General features: G+C 41.1%; 2 long non-coding RNA genes across 2 annotated transcripts in view; one reads left to right on the top strand and one right to left on the bottom strand.

The window, feature by feature from the left end:
* Positions 1–9,834, bottom strand: part of LOC116688086 (uncharacterized) — a 13,388-nt gene extending 3,554 nt beyond the window's left edge. Inside the window, exon 1 of the long non-coding RNA XR_004331703.1 lies at positions 9,779–9,834. This is a non-coding gene — a long non-coding RNA (uncharacterized LOC116688086). The remainder of the gene's footprint in view (positions 1–9,778) is intronic.
* The window catches only part of LOC116688096 (uncharacterized), a 13,186-nt gene continuing 105 nt past the window's right edge, over positions 2–13,082 (top strand). Inside the window, exons 1-2 of the long non-coding RNA XR_004331708.1 lie at positions 2–74; positions 10,922–10,925. This is a non-coding gene — a long non-coding RNA (uncharacterized LOC116688096). The remainder of the gene's footprint in view (positions 75–10,921; positions 10,926–13,082) is intronic.

Raw genomic sequence — 13,082 nt, 5'->3', positions numbered from 1 at the left:
CAACTGGAGAGGACCACCACCATGACTCCAGTGATCTCTGTTGTCGTCTTCCTCTTGGTACGGTCTATCCTCTGGTAAGTCTGACTCTTTCAACACTGAGATTGAAAAGACTCCAGAAGACACTTCTGTGGTCCTTAGGTGATGATTTGAAGGATACGTTGAATTATCTGTACAAACATTATCCATGGCTTGCATAAGTTTCACACAACCCGGCTAGTTGATTAAAAAAGAGGCTAATAAAAAAACGTTGGTCGAAGTCTTATATACCAAAATGTGGTACCTAACTACGTAATCGGTACCTACTTCGCCAAGAAATGGCCTTAATCGTGAAAACAATCGACAATGCAAATAACTACTTTTGTAAACGTTAGAAGCAAGATTAGTACACCAATATCACAGAATACAAAATAGAAATTCTCAATTTAAAGTAAAACTGACAAAAAAATATCATACCTTCCACACCAAAACCACGTGTTGAAGTTGCAAAATGGACCTTAGCCGCAGGCCTGAAATGCATGGTACAATAGATTAACTCTCTGTGCAGAGGGCCCAAACTTTTGCAGAAAAACAAGCCCATCTGTTTTTGTTTTTCTGTATTTATTGAAAGTGTAATGATGGAATCAACCTTTTGTGTCACATATTATACCAAATGTCTATAGTCCTTTAGATCCTTTTTGAATTTTCATCTGTGTTCTTGTGGCTTCTTTTGCACATAGATCAATTTTACGGAGTGCCCAAACGTTCGACCGGCCCACTGTATATTATATTTATGCTATATATGATATATATTTTAGAAAAAGGTCCAGGTGCGCACCTGTCAAACTGTTCCCCATCTAGTGTAATGATGGTTTAACCTCTTGTTTAGTTATTGTCGTTTACAAAAATTGTTGCTTCTTGTCAAAGGTTGTACTGGAAGGACTAAATTATACCTCTTATAAACCCTGTATGATTTTCATTAACTTTTTTAACTTCTGTAGGTAGCTCTTCCTACAGATCTTTATCTGATCCATACACTACACCATCATTTTTGCCAGCATACTTGGTTGCATTGATATTTGCACCTCAACCCTTTACTGTAGTACAGACTTTCAGTAAAAATGTCTGTCTGGTCTTGTCCAGCAAAGTGTTAAGAACCTTAAGAACCAGACCGTCTGTTATTGTACCAATTGAACCCATGGTCATTCCACGTGTAAGTGACTGTGAGTGAAGATATACCATGGATGGCCCCTATCAACTCCATCAACAACCAGTGGTGGACAACAAGGTCAGAGAAAACAAGAGCACATGTACCCTCACACCTCTGTTAAGGGTTGTTAGTCGCAATGTTTTTTTCCTATAGGTCAATGTTTCTTTGTACGTACCCCAAACAACTGATTGACTCACACAACGCTTTTGGCAAAGACAAATCACAATTTGGTGGCATTAATTATGGGTGTCCTATTCAATAATTTAATCGCATTTGGAGAAACAATTGAGTGGTTTTGTGACATAGTTTGAAGTAAAGTTGACAATTCCGTCTGGATTATCCATCAACGATCCATATCCTTTAATTTAGTCCTAAATATGCCTAATTTCTGCTTTCTACGTCAACACTTAGTATCATTCCTATACAATGAGGTTCATTGACCATAATACCACGCAACTAACTGCAAACTGACAAGTTAGTAAGCATCTGAATCCTTCATTCAGTAGCGCTCCGTAAATAGTATGTATGTTTTTATGACCTGTCAACAGTAAAGCCTGTAGTAAGCCCCTTTTTTCTTAAAGACACAATAAGCATGTCCTCATGTCACCCTGCATACGCCTGTGTCTTCAACTAGCAATCACGTGTAGTGATGAAGGTATTGGTGTCTCGAAACCTGGTGGTAAAAGTCATCAAATCTGATCTTTTACGTTCGGTGTAGAAAATAATTCATACCCTGAGGAACAGGAAACTTTGGTCATTTTAGCCGAACGAGACGCTAACGTCCACACTAATCGTTTTCTGAATGCATTCCGGTGCTTGCTTTGCATGCTATGTTGTTTTTCAAATGATTCTTTTATTGGGTTTTTCTTCTTCTTCTACAACCTCCCTCCCCAAAGCTACTGTTTGATGGTATACTAATCCAAGGCGGTCTTATATTTTGGGTTGTCTGTGTTGTCGTGTCGCACAGATCACAGACAAACGACTTGTCGCCGTTTCCATGGACTTGTGGTAAGAGTGTAGCGTTGGGCCAAAAAAAAAAACCAAGCTTAATTGACGGGCATATCCCCATACATAGCATGGTTTTTTCACTGATAGTTACTTGACACATGCGAGACAAGTTATGTCCGCCTTGGAAGTGTTCTGCCCTCTCCCTTTGGCCCTGGTTCTATTTATTTGAGGTTTTTCGTTTGCCTGGACTCTTCTTTCCGCTTTTATATTTTTGGTTTTTTACATGGATACATTTTCAGAACAGCGGCATGCAAACTCATAAACTTGTGGTTGTTTGAGGTTTTTTGGTCATCTACTGCGTACTTTATACGAGACTACGTCGGGGTAATTTCAGATGTTTAGGGTTTGTTGTACGTTTTTGCCAAGTACGCCCATCTGGCAGCTTTGTTACTTCCAAAATAAATGTCCCTTTCAGATACGAAGTTTTTACTCGTTTTAAGGGGTAATATACAACCCACAGACCTTAAGTATTTAAAACCCCTCCTGTATGGTGCCTCGGGTCAATAAGATCCGTTTACAAAAACTTTCTAGTCAGAACATGACAAAAACGTTGAAACAAAGTTGAAATATTGTGAAGAACTGACAAAAAACGCAGGAAACAAAAATCAACAAAACATGCTTTTTGAAACGAAAAAAGAGAAAAAGTGCCCACTTTTTGGTGTGGAGAAAATTGGGAAACGTGACAAAGAAATGTGTTAAAATTGATTGAACAATGAAAAAAATCTGTTCAGGTTTGTTTTGAAACCATGGTTAAAACTGTTTCTCCCCCTTTTCTTTAAAAGTGTTCAAATTAAATTCAAAAAAACAGAATTTTTGAAAGTACTGATCCCGAGTCCTCCCTTTACTTACACGATAGCGTTATATTGAAAATTAAATCATCCATGGTTACACATTGGGACAATTTGTTGATAGTACCCAACTTGTAACCCAACCTTTGAAAAGGGATGGTTGATTGCTGTTATTACATTGCGCATGAGTTATAATAAATCTAATTAAAACTAGGAATAAATTGGGGCGAGTGTTTCTTGGCTAATGCTTACGTTACTCACATAGGAGCAAGGGTTTACTGCGGCTGTGGCCAGGTAAAGCTGGTTGCCATGCCAATCGAGGTGGACTTGGTTGTTCAATCCCCATATCGAAGTGTCCTTGGGCAAAACCAACCCCGTAGTTTCCCCCATTGGCTTTATCACTCGGGATTTGTAATGGTGTGAGTGTGGTATCTGATGAGCAGGGTCACCTTTGTCCGAGCAGCCTCCATCCACAGTGTGAATGGTGTGATGGTGAATGTTCTTCCTAGAGCTGTAATGCGCCTTGATAATCCTTAAGACGAAAATCGCCGTATATAATACAAAAGCACATTACTTTACATAAGGTAAAAGACTCAGAACAGGCTCCCTGTGAGGTTACTTCTGTCTTCAGCCGCTTAAATAGCCAATAGTTAACTGACCGCTAAGAAAGAGATGATAATGAGACCCTGTGGACACACCCAGTTAGAGTTGCTATACAACGCAGGAGTTAACCCTCTGACGATCCAGGCACCAGATCCAGGTAACCAGAGTAATCTGCTACAGATCTCTCTACACCTATCACATTCAGACTTGTGATATAATGTGGTTCGCTTAACAACCACCAAATCGTTCATAGTTTGGACTTTTTTTTTCCAGATTGCAAGTTTAACCGTTAGAGACCAGCACCATGACTCATGCTCTTCTCGTCCTCTTCCTTCGCTGACCCCATCTCCGGAATCTGACTCCTCTGTCTGATTTGTATGAGTTTGGTGCAATTTGAAAGTATTTAGTTCACTGGGCCCAACCCTGGCCCCGACGCACGTGTTTGGATCCCACATCCACTACCGGTGGTCCAAACCTTAAATCCCCATTGCGCTCCTATTATAGACAGACATACCAGCTGTGGATAGGGTGGAAAAGATTTGCATTGTTTTTTTGACCAGTGGCAGTTTTCTAGTTACAATTAGTTGCTTACATCATTGCGAAGGCTTCTCCCAGTTGTTCTTCATTAATTTTAAAAAAATGATCAGTTAGGAACAATGAGCCTTTGGGACATGTGATGAATGTATGCTGGATGATGGGCCCATGTAATGTTTCATTAAAGATCAGCGCCCCCCCCCCCCCCAACAGATACATGGTATTCTGTCTATAATGTATTAGTATGGAAATTTACAAGTGACCCCAACATTTCTTGTAAAACTTCAGTCCAAATCATCGTGACTAAAGTATGTAGGTATATGTAAGCATGAATGAATGCACATTTTGTAACTGAGTGTATGGATATGTAGGAATGAATAATTAACGTTTTGTTATGACATAAGTCATTGATGTTGTATGGAAGTCTGACAGGCGTGTTTGTGTAAGTCATGTAATGTCAAGCAGACCAGACATGGGGAAGGATAGCTTTTCTTGTATAGAAAATGGATATGTTAACTTGCACAGCTGATTGGCTCAGCCAATGTTTAACTGTCATGTTGGTTCTTGTTACGGTGTTTAATCTGTGCGGTTTTAGTGTGTCGTCTCGTGTAACGTCCTGCCGTATTAGTTCCGCATATTGTTCCACAAACGACATCCCCCTTAGGGAGACTAATAAAGAATACTTAGACACGTTACTTTGAGCCGGCCCGCGCATCAATTGTAGTTCCAACTATGTTGGGGCCACCAGAAAGCCAAAATGACGGAAACTCTTTTTAAATACCTGTATTTATGCAACACTCAAATCAACTTTTTGGCGGATTTCTGGACTTTGAGGACTACAGGAGAGAGTAGAGTTTTCATAATTCAGGGGCTGGTGAACGAGATGCTGTGAATGTCCATCATGGTATTGGCAAAAACCCTATCAGGGTTTAAGGTATCTTTTTCAGGCTTAAGTCCACATAACTGATGAAAGCTATATGAGACCGTTCAAAATACAGTCACTATGTTGGACTTTATTAATGAGAATCATGTCGATACCTCTACATTCTGGCCCCTTGATGTTTGACTTTTGTCCAAGTGTTGGTGGGCACCCTTAGGAAGTTAGTTTGACAAACCCTGATTAAAGTTGGTCTTGTTTTCAAAGGAGGTTACTCCTTTGAAAGTTGTTAACTCATTACAATTTTAAAAGGCACTTTTTCAAAAGATGGTTTTCACTTGACAGCAAACCCAAATATCATGTAAATATTTTTTAACAGTGCAAGTGATTGTGTTGCGGAACAATCATCGGTTAGAGTGGTACTCTTCACGGAACCTTATCATGTTGGTAATTCTTTCCTCACATTCACGTACTTTTTCCTCAGATTCACTCCTGACATGTAATCAGAGGATTGCTGAGTAATCCGTTGTCTCCGTTTGCTTACCAAGAGTCGACGGACGTCATCTAAAACCATCGAGAACTATGCTGTGCATAAGTACATTTATAACAATAGATTATTGATAAAGATGATCGATCCTAAGTACATGCTGGTCAAAAACACATGTTGACGTTCTGTGTGAAGATGAAAGGAATAATCAAAAGTCAGTCGTGTTGTCACACTAAGAGTAATAATGTCAACAGTTTATAATGATAATTCCTAATTTATTAAGCTATAGTTGCGTGTTTTATGTTTGCCCCCATGAGAAGTTCTAGTACTCACAACAACACGGTCGGCGGGCCACATGAAAAAGGCTTTGTTTTGTCCCTGATGCACCCAGCCACCCCTCCTTCATGCAGTGCTAGTTAAGCCAGGAGACACGGAGGATTAAGTAACCATGATGGGACTTTTTAGAAGAGGTCATTATCTCACTGATTTCTGAGCGGGAAAGTCCCGACCAACACAAACTTCTGACATAATTATCTGAGAAATAGGGTTGTTGATGAGCAGTGGATATGACCAAAAACCTCTTTGTTTACTCAACTTTTGCATGGTGTGTCAACATTATTTAGCCGCTGGTATCAGCATAAGTCTCCAATTCTTTAAGTTGTTTGACTGTGGTTGACAAAACGATTTATTTCTCACTGTTTATTCCCCTTACGTTTTATAGAAGCAAAAAGGAACGGATTAAACAACCTGAAAGAAAAAAAACTTGTTTCATTGTTCCATTTCTTTCAAACTGGTGTCAACTTGTTGATTATATTTCAGTTTTGGTGCAGAAGACGGTTCCTGTCCACGCGACATCGTGCCATTTAAATAAGATCATGCCCGACCCCTGCGTGACCAAGGCGCTCGTGTGCCCAAAAATGGAAGTTTTGGTCCTACTGCCATACACCATCGGGACCTGAGTACAGTAATCTGCGACACTTTGTTTAGAGCTACCAAGGGAACGATTATAAATTATTACTACAGTATGTAAACTCATGTAAAAGATTAGAGGCACGTTTGATATCCCAATCAGCGTGAACGTTTCTGTAAACCCTGTAATACAATGCAGAGAGCATACAAAAACCCCCCCCGTTTGTAGTTTTGAAAATACATGTTTGCACATTTTGTCCAGTCCTAATCACTGCATGACACGATCAAATTGGAATTGCTACCACAGCACTACTCCTCAAATGACTCTGAAACGATCTATCTCCCATAAATAAACACCCACTAAAAAAACCAATTGGGATTGCTCTTCATTCACCTATTTTACTGCCATATCCTATTTAATGCCTTGTCTAGCTAGTCAAAAGCATTTGTGGTGTTATAAAATCCTCATTTATGCTAGTATCGCGACAAAACTGAGTTAAAATGTTAGAAAAATCTGAGACCCGAGCTCAGACTTAACTCTTATTGCCTATGTCCAAACCTAAATGTGTGAGCCAGTAAATCAATAGAACACCTGTCAGTGTGAACACATATATTCAACAGGCACGAACCAAACTTTATTTTAGCCTCTTCGCCCTGCCTGCAATATCCAGATGGTTCCCCAGTTGCCAGTCAGGTCTCATTTTTTCATGTGTCAATAGTAATCCCCGAATTACTTGATTGGTTGGTTTGGATTTCCTTTTGCCCTTTATGTAATTAACGTTTACCCTCTCAAAGGACTTATTTGGTATCGTATGAAAGTCCCGTAAATAATGAGTAAATTGTAAAACTAAACACGTTTCTGTAAAGACGATAACTAGAGGAAGGATGAATGATTTTTACTTCAATACAAACTTTATATATTACCCACATACAGTTGATACAAATAGTATTTGAACACCTCTATTTGCAAGTTCTCCACCCTTAGACATCCTGGAGGGGGTTCTGAACTTGTCCCTCTAGTGTCATGTCCGTATGTGAAACATAATCTAATAAGCACATACGAATCAGAATTGATGATTTTTTAACTCTTTAATTGTAAAGAGTACGCTGCAAGAAGGTCTTTGAAAACCTGTCCTATCAGACCTACAATTCTGACCCTCAAGACCTGTTTAGTCTGCCCTCACAATGTCCACTTCCCTCCCATTTTATGATGCACCCTTTCCGCCTCACCTCAACCCACACTCGTAAAGAATCCCTCCACTACAGGCCAAGCCCAAACGTAGCTTATCCAAAGACACTTGAGACAAATTAATCCACCCCTCACACAAGGCTGGAGCGGGCGTACGGGTACTATGTCCCAAGCCGCTTGGTGTAAAAAAGGTCCACTGTTGGAGCACATCCTTAGAAAAGGGAAAAGCAAACATGACTGTCATCTCCCTCTGACTTGGCTCCAAGTGCAAGTCTCCCCACGTTGTGGTTCCTCATGAATCCTCGAACAGGGGAAACACCACCCAGAACGTACACGGGAGCGCTGGTCAAATGACCTGAACGAGAGCTTGGACCACGCTTGGATATTCAGGTGATCTGTGTTGTAATACGCCTAGACGTATGGTATGAAATCATAATGTTCCCCATGCCTTCAAACCAGCACGTGGAGAAGAGATGATGAGTAATAACACCACCCCACTGTGAGATACCCTGGTTTGTAGCATCATGCTTTGGTGTTGTTTTCTGCACATGGGACATGGTGTGACTGCACTGTATTAGAAGAGGACCGGCCATGTATTCGCGTGATTTTGGGGGAAAACACTTCTTACCCGGTCATTCAGCATTGAAGTGGTCTAGGCTTGGTTTCTTCCACATAGCATGACCCGAATGACCACAGCCAGTAGAACCAAGGGGGGCTCTGGAAAAGCATCCAAGGGCTCTGGCGTGGCTAGCCAGTCCTCCAGAACTCAACACCCAAAGAATCTTTGGGGACTCAACTCTGTGTTTAAATCTCAGTCGCAGGCCCAGAACCGACTGGATCTAGAGAAAGATCTTGTGTTGGGAGTGTGGCCAAAATCCCCTATTCATGCAAGTGTGTGAAAACCTAGTTGAAACACTACTAAACCTTTTGGACCTCTGTAATTGCAAACACGCTACTGTACGACACAAATTATTACCATTTCTATTTCCTCAAGGTTCAAAGCTTTATTGGGCAGCTGTTCAGACATACATCCGTAGTTTCAAAAATCATACTTGACAATTTTGGTTTTCTTTTTTTTGATTTTTCTCTCAAGGATGGACATGCACCTATGAGGACAGTTTGCAGGGAAAAAAAAACCCCTCCGATTCTCTACGTGGGAGGGGGACTGCGGGAAAAAGCAGAGCTTTGTTTCCAAATTCAGTTTCATCCTATTTTTCCTCACTGTTACCAAGTTCCTGTTTTTTTTCCACTGTATAAGAGGTTAACTTCATAAAAAAATACAAAGATTAGATTGGTCTATGCTTTGAAGTGGTGTTACTGTTTTCTCATATAACCTGTTCTTTGTCTCTGAGGCACGCACAGCGCATCTCAACCTACACACGCCTGCTGACCTTCAAATCAATCCCTGCATTCGCTTTGTCTCCGGTCTATACGAACAAAAGATTACCTCACTTCTTCTCTGGACTGGGTATGCGCCACACACCACACACACAACCAGCCCCACACAGACACCACAACGTCCAAGTTAAAAAGATATAATAGTCTAATCACTATATACCATGGGCTACAAGATATTTATGCCACAGCCTTTCACATGGCTGTGTAATTTGAAGAATTTGCTATGTCTCAGTTCCATAAACGTAACAAGTCTGGGCAATCAGGAAAAACAAAATGAAAAAACTGTAACTAACCAATTGTTTTTTTTAACTAGTCCTAGCAAAATTAAAAGGATTAAGTATGCGGCTGAAACAGGCCTCACGGACAGATATAACATAAAAATAAACATGTTTCCATGTTTTTTGGACCAAGTCCAATTTAGTTTTTTGTGTGTGGTAAACAGATTATGAATACCTTTAACCTTTTTACAGTTCTTTGATTGATCCAAAAGGGAAGTTTTAAAGAGGGAATGTTGTTTGAATGTGTGTGTAAAATGGAATAAAATTTGAAAACACTAGAGTAGATGTTTACAATGTAGTATGCATTGTTGGAATCCATGTACAATATTTTCACTTCAGTACACCTTCCCAGAAAACTACAAGGAAAAAAGCAATACATCTACAACCCCTATCACGTGTGGTGTTGTGTGTGTGTTGGGTTGTAAGGGTGTGGTCCACGTGGACGGCAGGGAGCGCACACGCCTGGTCTCCCTGTGAAAACGGATTCCTCTACCTAAGCACGTCCGGCACGCAGTCCTCACCTCTGGGCTTCCATCACGAGTCAGTCCGCTCCGACAGAGGCCGTTCGTGAGTCTCCATACCTCACCCAGACATGTCAGACAGTCAGTTTCCCTTAGACCCTCGTAGTCTAACGGTTCCCACATAAAGAAAGTAACAGACTGGGTCCCAGCCATTGCTACGGCTCTGGTGGGGCTCTTACATGCGTTTAGCTAGCGTTTCGATGGCTGCACTTAGCGATAATTTCGCATTCAGTGTAATGTCTCTATGGTCCCCATGTGCACACTTTCAGCACCAGGGCACATCAAGTGCCCCACTAAAACATTAAATATAATACAATACGGTAATAAAAGTTACAGTGCAGATAAAGACAATGAAGTATTTTAAGTATTAGTTAGATGCCAATAGTCTGGAATCAAGGGAGTTGTCTTTGGTCCCCTCACGCTGTTCAATATGGTTTTTGGCTTTCTCTTCGCAGGAAAGCATCCAACTTCGTGAGAGATCGACTACACATTGGGACTCCCTACGACTTCACTCTGTCATGCAGTACAGCAAGTGATGTGTTTTGAATGGGATGCCACTTGTGTAAAAAGTACTAGATCTTTTACTTTAAGTAAGCTAAAGTAGGTTTTCAACACTGTAACAACGTAAACAAAATCAAATCAGTTCATTTGACAATCAGCAGCTTTTAGCGATTAGCTTAGCGGGTAGCGCTATAAGCCAGCCATGACAACACGGCTGTACGGTTTAACTTGCTGCGTTGCTGTGTGGTTGTGTGTGGCTTTTCCCCAGTGCAACTCCTAGCTTTAGTGACGCCACCCGAGGCAGGTTCCCCGTTTTAAGGTTACAAGACAGAAACATCACCTGTTTTTGGAGGTATTTACCCTCTACTGGATGTCGGCTGGATTTTGTCTCAAATCTGGGTCACACTATGGTTGGAGGGAACGCGAGCCCATGTTGGTGTTACACATGTGCACAAGATTAACTTCTACTACCAAGCGGCTTAAATCGTACGTTAATTTTCAAAACCAGGTTTGATTTTGACTGAACTCAAGAGTGGTGGCTGGCATCTCCCTTAGAGATCGGAAGGGAAGCTCAGTCCATCCGGAGAGTGAGCTCGGAGTAGAGCCGCTGCTCCTGTCACGTCTAAGGAAGAGCCAGTTTAGGGTGGTTTGGGCATCTGGTACGGATGCCTCCTGGCTCCTCCCCCCCTAGAGGTGGTCCAGGCACGTCCCAGTCCAGGACTAGGTTGAGGATGATATATCTCCAACCTGGCCTGGGAACGCCTCATGGATCCCCCCAGTTGGAGCTGGTTGATTGTGGCTCGGAAAGGGAAGTTTAGGTCCCCCTGCTTGAGCTGCTGCCCCCGCGACCCCATACCGGATAAGGGGACAAAGATGATGATGTGTGGATGATCAAGACCGTAAGAAGACTGATTCGGACTTGAGTTTTTAGACCACCGTACACCAAACTATTGGTACGATGGGCGCCCCATGCTCTTGCAAGCTCTCGTGATTTATTCTGATATTGGACATTAGTTTTGCGAACTTTAAAAAGTTGATTGGTGTAGGTCGCATAAGCCAACAGTTACAACCAACAGCCAGTGTGTGTACTGTGGTGTGTCTCTATACTAAACATGTTGTTGTTCTGTGCGCCTCAATGATACTCCCTTCTCCAGCAACAGCTTGCCAACCATCACCGCTAACGCAATCCTAACCTTGACTTTGGAAGGGCCACCAAATGGCGTCATGACATCGCCCGCATTACAACTTTACGATGCTGTAAGTACAACATTTATTGTATTCTCTAAAAGTGTAAAACACATTGAATACTCCATCTCACTGATCAGGCTAAGATGAACAGCACAACAGGAAAACATAGTGGTTACATTTTTATATACGTAATCTGAGATATTATCAGAATCTCATTTCTTTTTTTCAAAACCTTCGACCAGTTGTAGCCGCTCGTCAGAAAGATGGAAAAAACATGTTGGGGATGATGATTTTGTCCGGAGGAGGATTTCGACCTATTTTTATTTTTAACCCATTGTTGTTTGATTGTAATCATTATACTCACTTCTTTGATGATTGTTAAATAGAACTTAATATTTGGTCAATAAATGGTGAGCGGGAGCATCACTGTTTGTCTGTTTCTGTTCAGAGAACGGGGACAGTGTGTCTCTGTGATATAATAAGGCTTGAGCCTGAATTGAAACATAACTATCTTGGTGTATGTGGGTTGCGGTGAGTCTATCTGCAGATTATTGACTAAATTTACAGAAAGTAGCAAGTAAGTAAATTGAAGTGTTGCAGGAAGTGTTTATTTAAACAAGAATACACGTTTAGGCAGGTGCATTATACCATTATCCGTCTATATCACAATCTGTTGATCATTTTTAAAAGTAAATCCGTGTATGTATGTCTCATCTTTAGTTTAAATCTAAATGTAGGAGGTGCACTTCAAGTTAGTTGTTTCTAAAGGTGCTCTAAGCAATGGCACACGTTTTTTTTAGCTACACTTTTTTGACCTCCAGTCAACATCTCCTCACTATCTGCTAGCTGCCGTGTCCCCTGAACACACTGTAAAACATCTCCTCACTATCTGCTAGCTGCCTTGCCCCAGAACACACTGTAAAAACATCTCCTCACTATCTGCTAATGCCTGTCCCCAGATACACCTGTAAAAAACTTCTCCTCACTATCTGCTAGCTGCCTTTCCCCAGACACACTGTAAACATCTCCTCACTATCTGAAAAACAGGGCAGTTTGTGCATGATGCATAATTTTTTCTTTGTGGTATTGGTATAGATTTCCTTCCTTCAAATCAATGTGAGTGTTATTTATTCTTCTTCCGCATTGACGTTGATCCTATTGAGTCCCACTGAGTCTATTTAGGATCCTCAGGCTACCCCGGGGATATCGCCTATAAGAGCAGGAGCTGACACCGCGCATAAGCTTACACAGGTACTCTCCACGATCTCCTTCTTATTTCTCCTTTTGTTCTCTACCTTATTGTTTTTACAACGACTTACCACCACGTATTCCTTAATCACCCACACACTGTTAGACTTTTACTTTACCCTTTCAACTGTAGAGGACCACCACCCACATGACTCCAGTGATCTCTGTTGTCGTCTTCCTCTTGGTACGGTCTATCTTCTGGTAAGTCTGACTCTTTCAACACTGAGATTGAAAAGACTCCAGAAGATACTTTGTTATGGATTTGGGGTCATTTTCAGATAATTCAGTTGGTTTGTAAAGGATTTGTTAAGTTTTTTAGATGATAGACAAGTGTTGCAATTCAAAAAAATTTGAAAATTTGACTTTG

The sequence above is a fragment of the Etheostoma spectabile genome, chromosome 1 (genome assembly GCF_008692095.1).
Source record: "Etheostoma spectabile isolate EspeVRDwgs_2016 chromosome 1, UIUC_Espe_1.0, whole genome shotgun sequence".
Classification (NCBI taxonomy): Eukaryota; Metazoa; Chordata; class Actinopteri; order Perciformes; family Percidae; genus Etheostoma; species Etheostoma spectabile.
The sequence above is the reverse complement of the archived record's forward strand: the minus strand, read 5'-3'. Positions and strand labels throughout refer to the sequence as shown.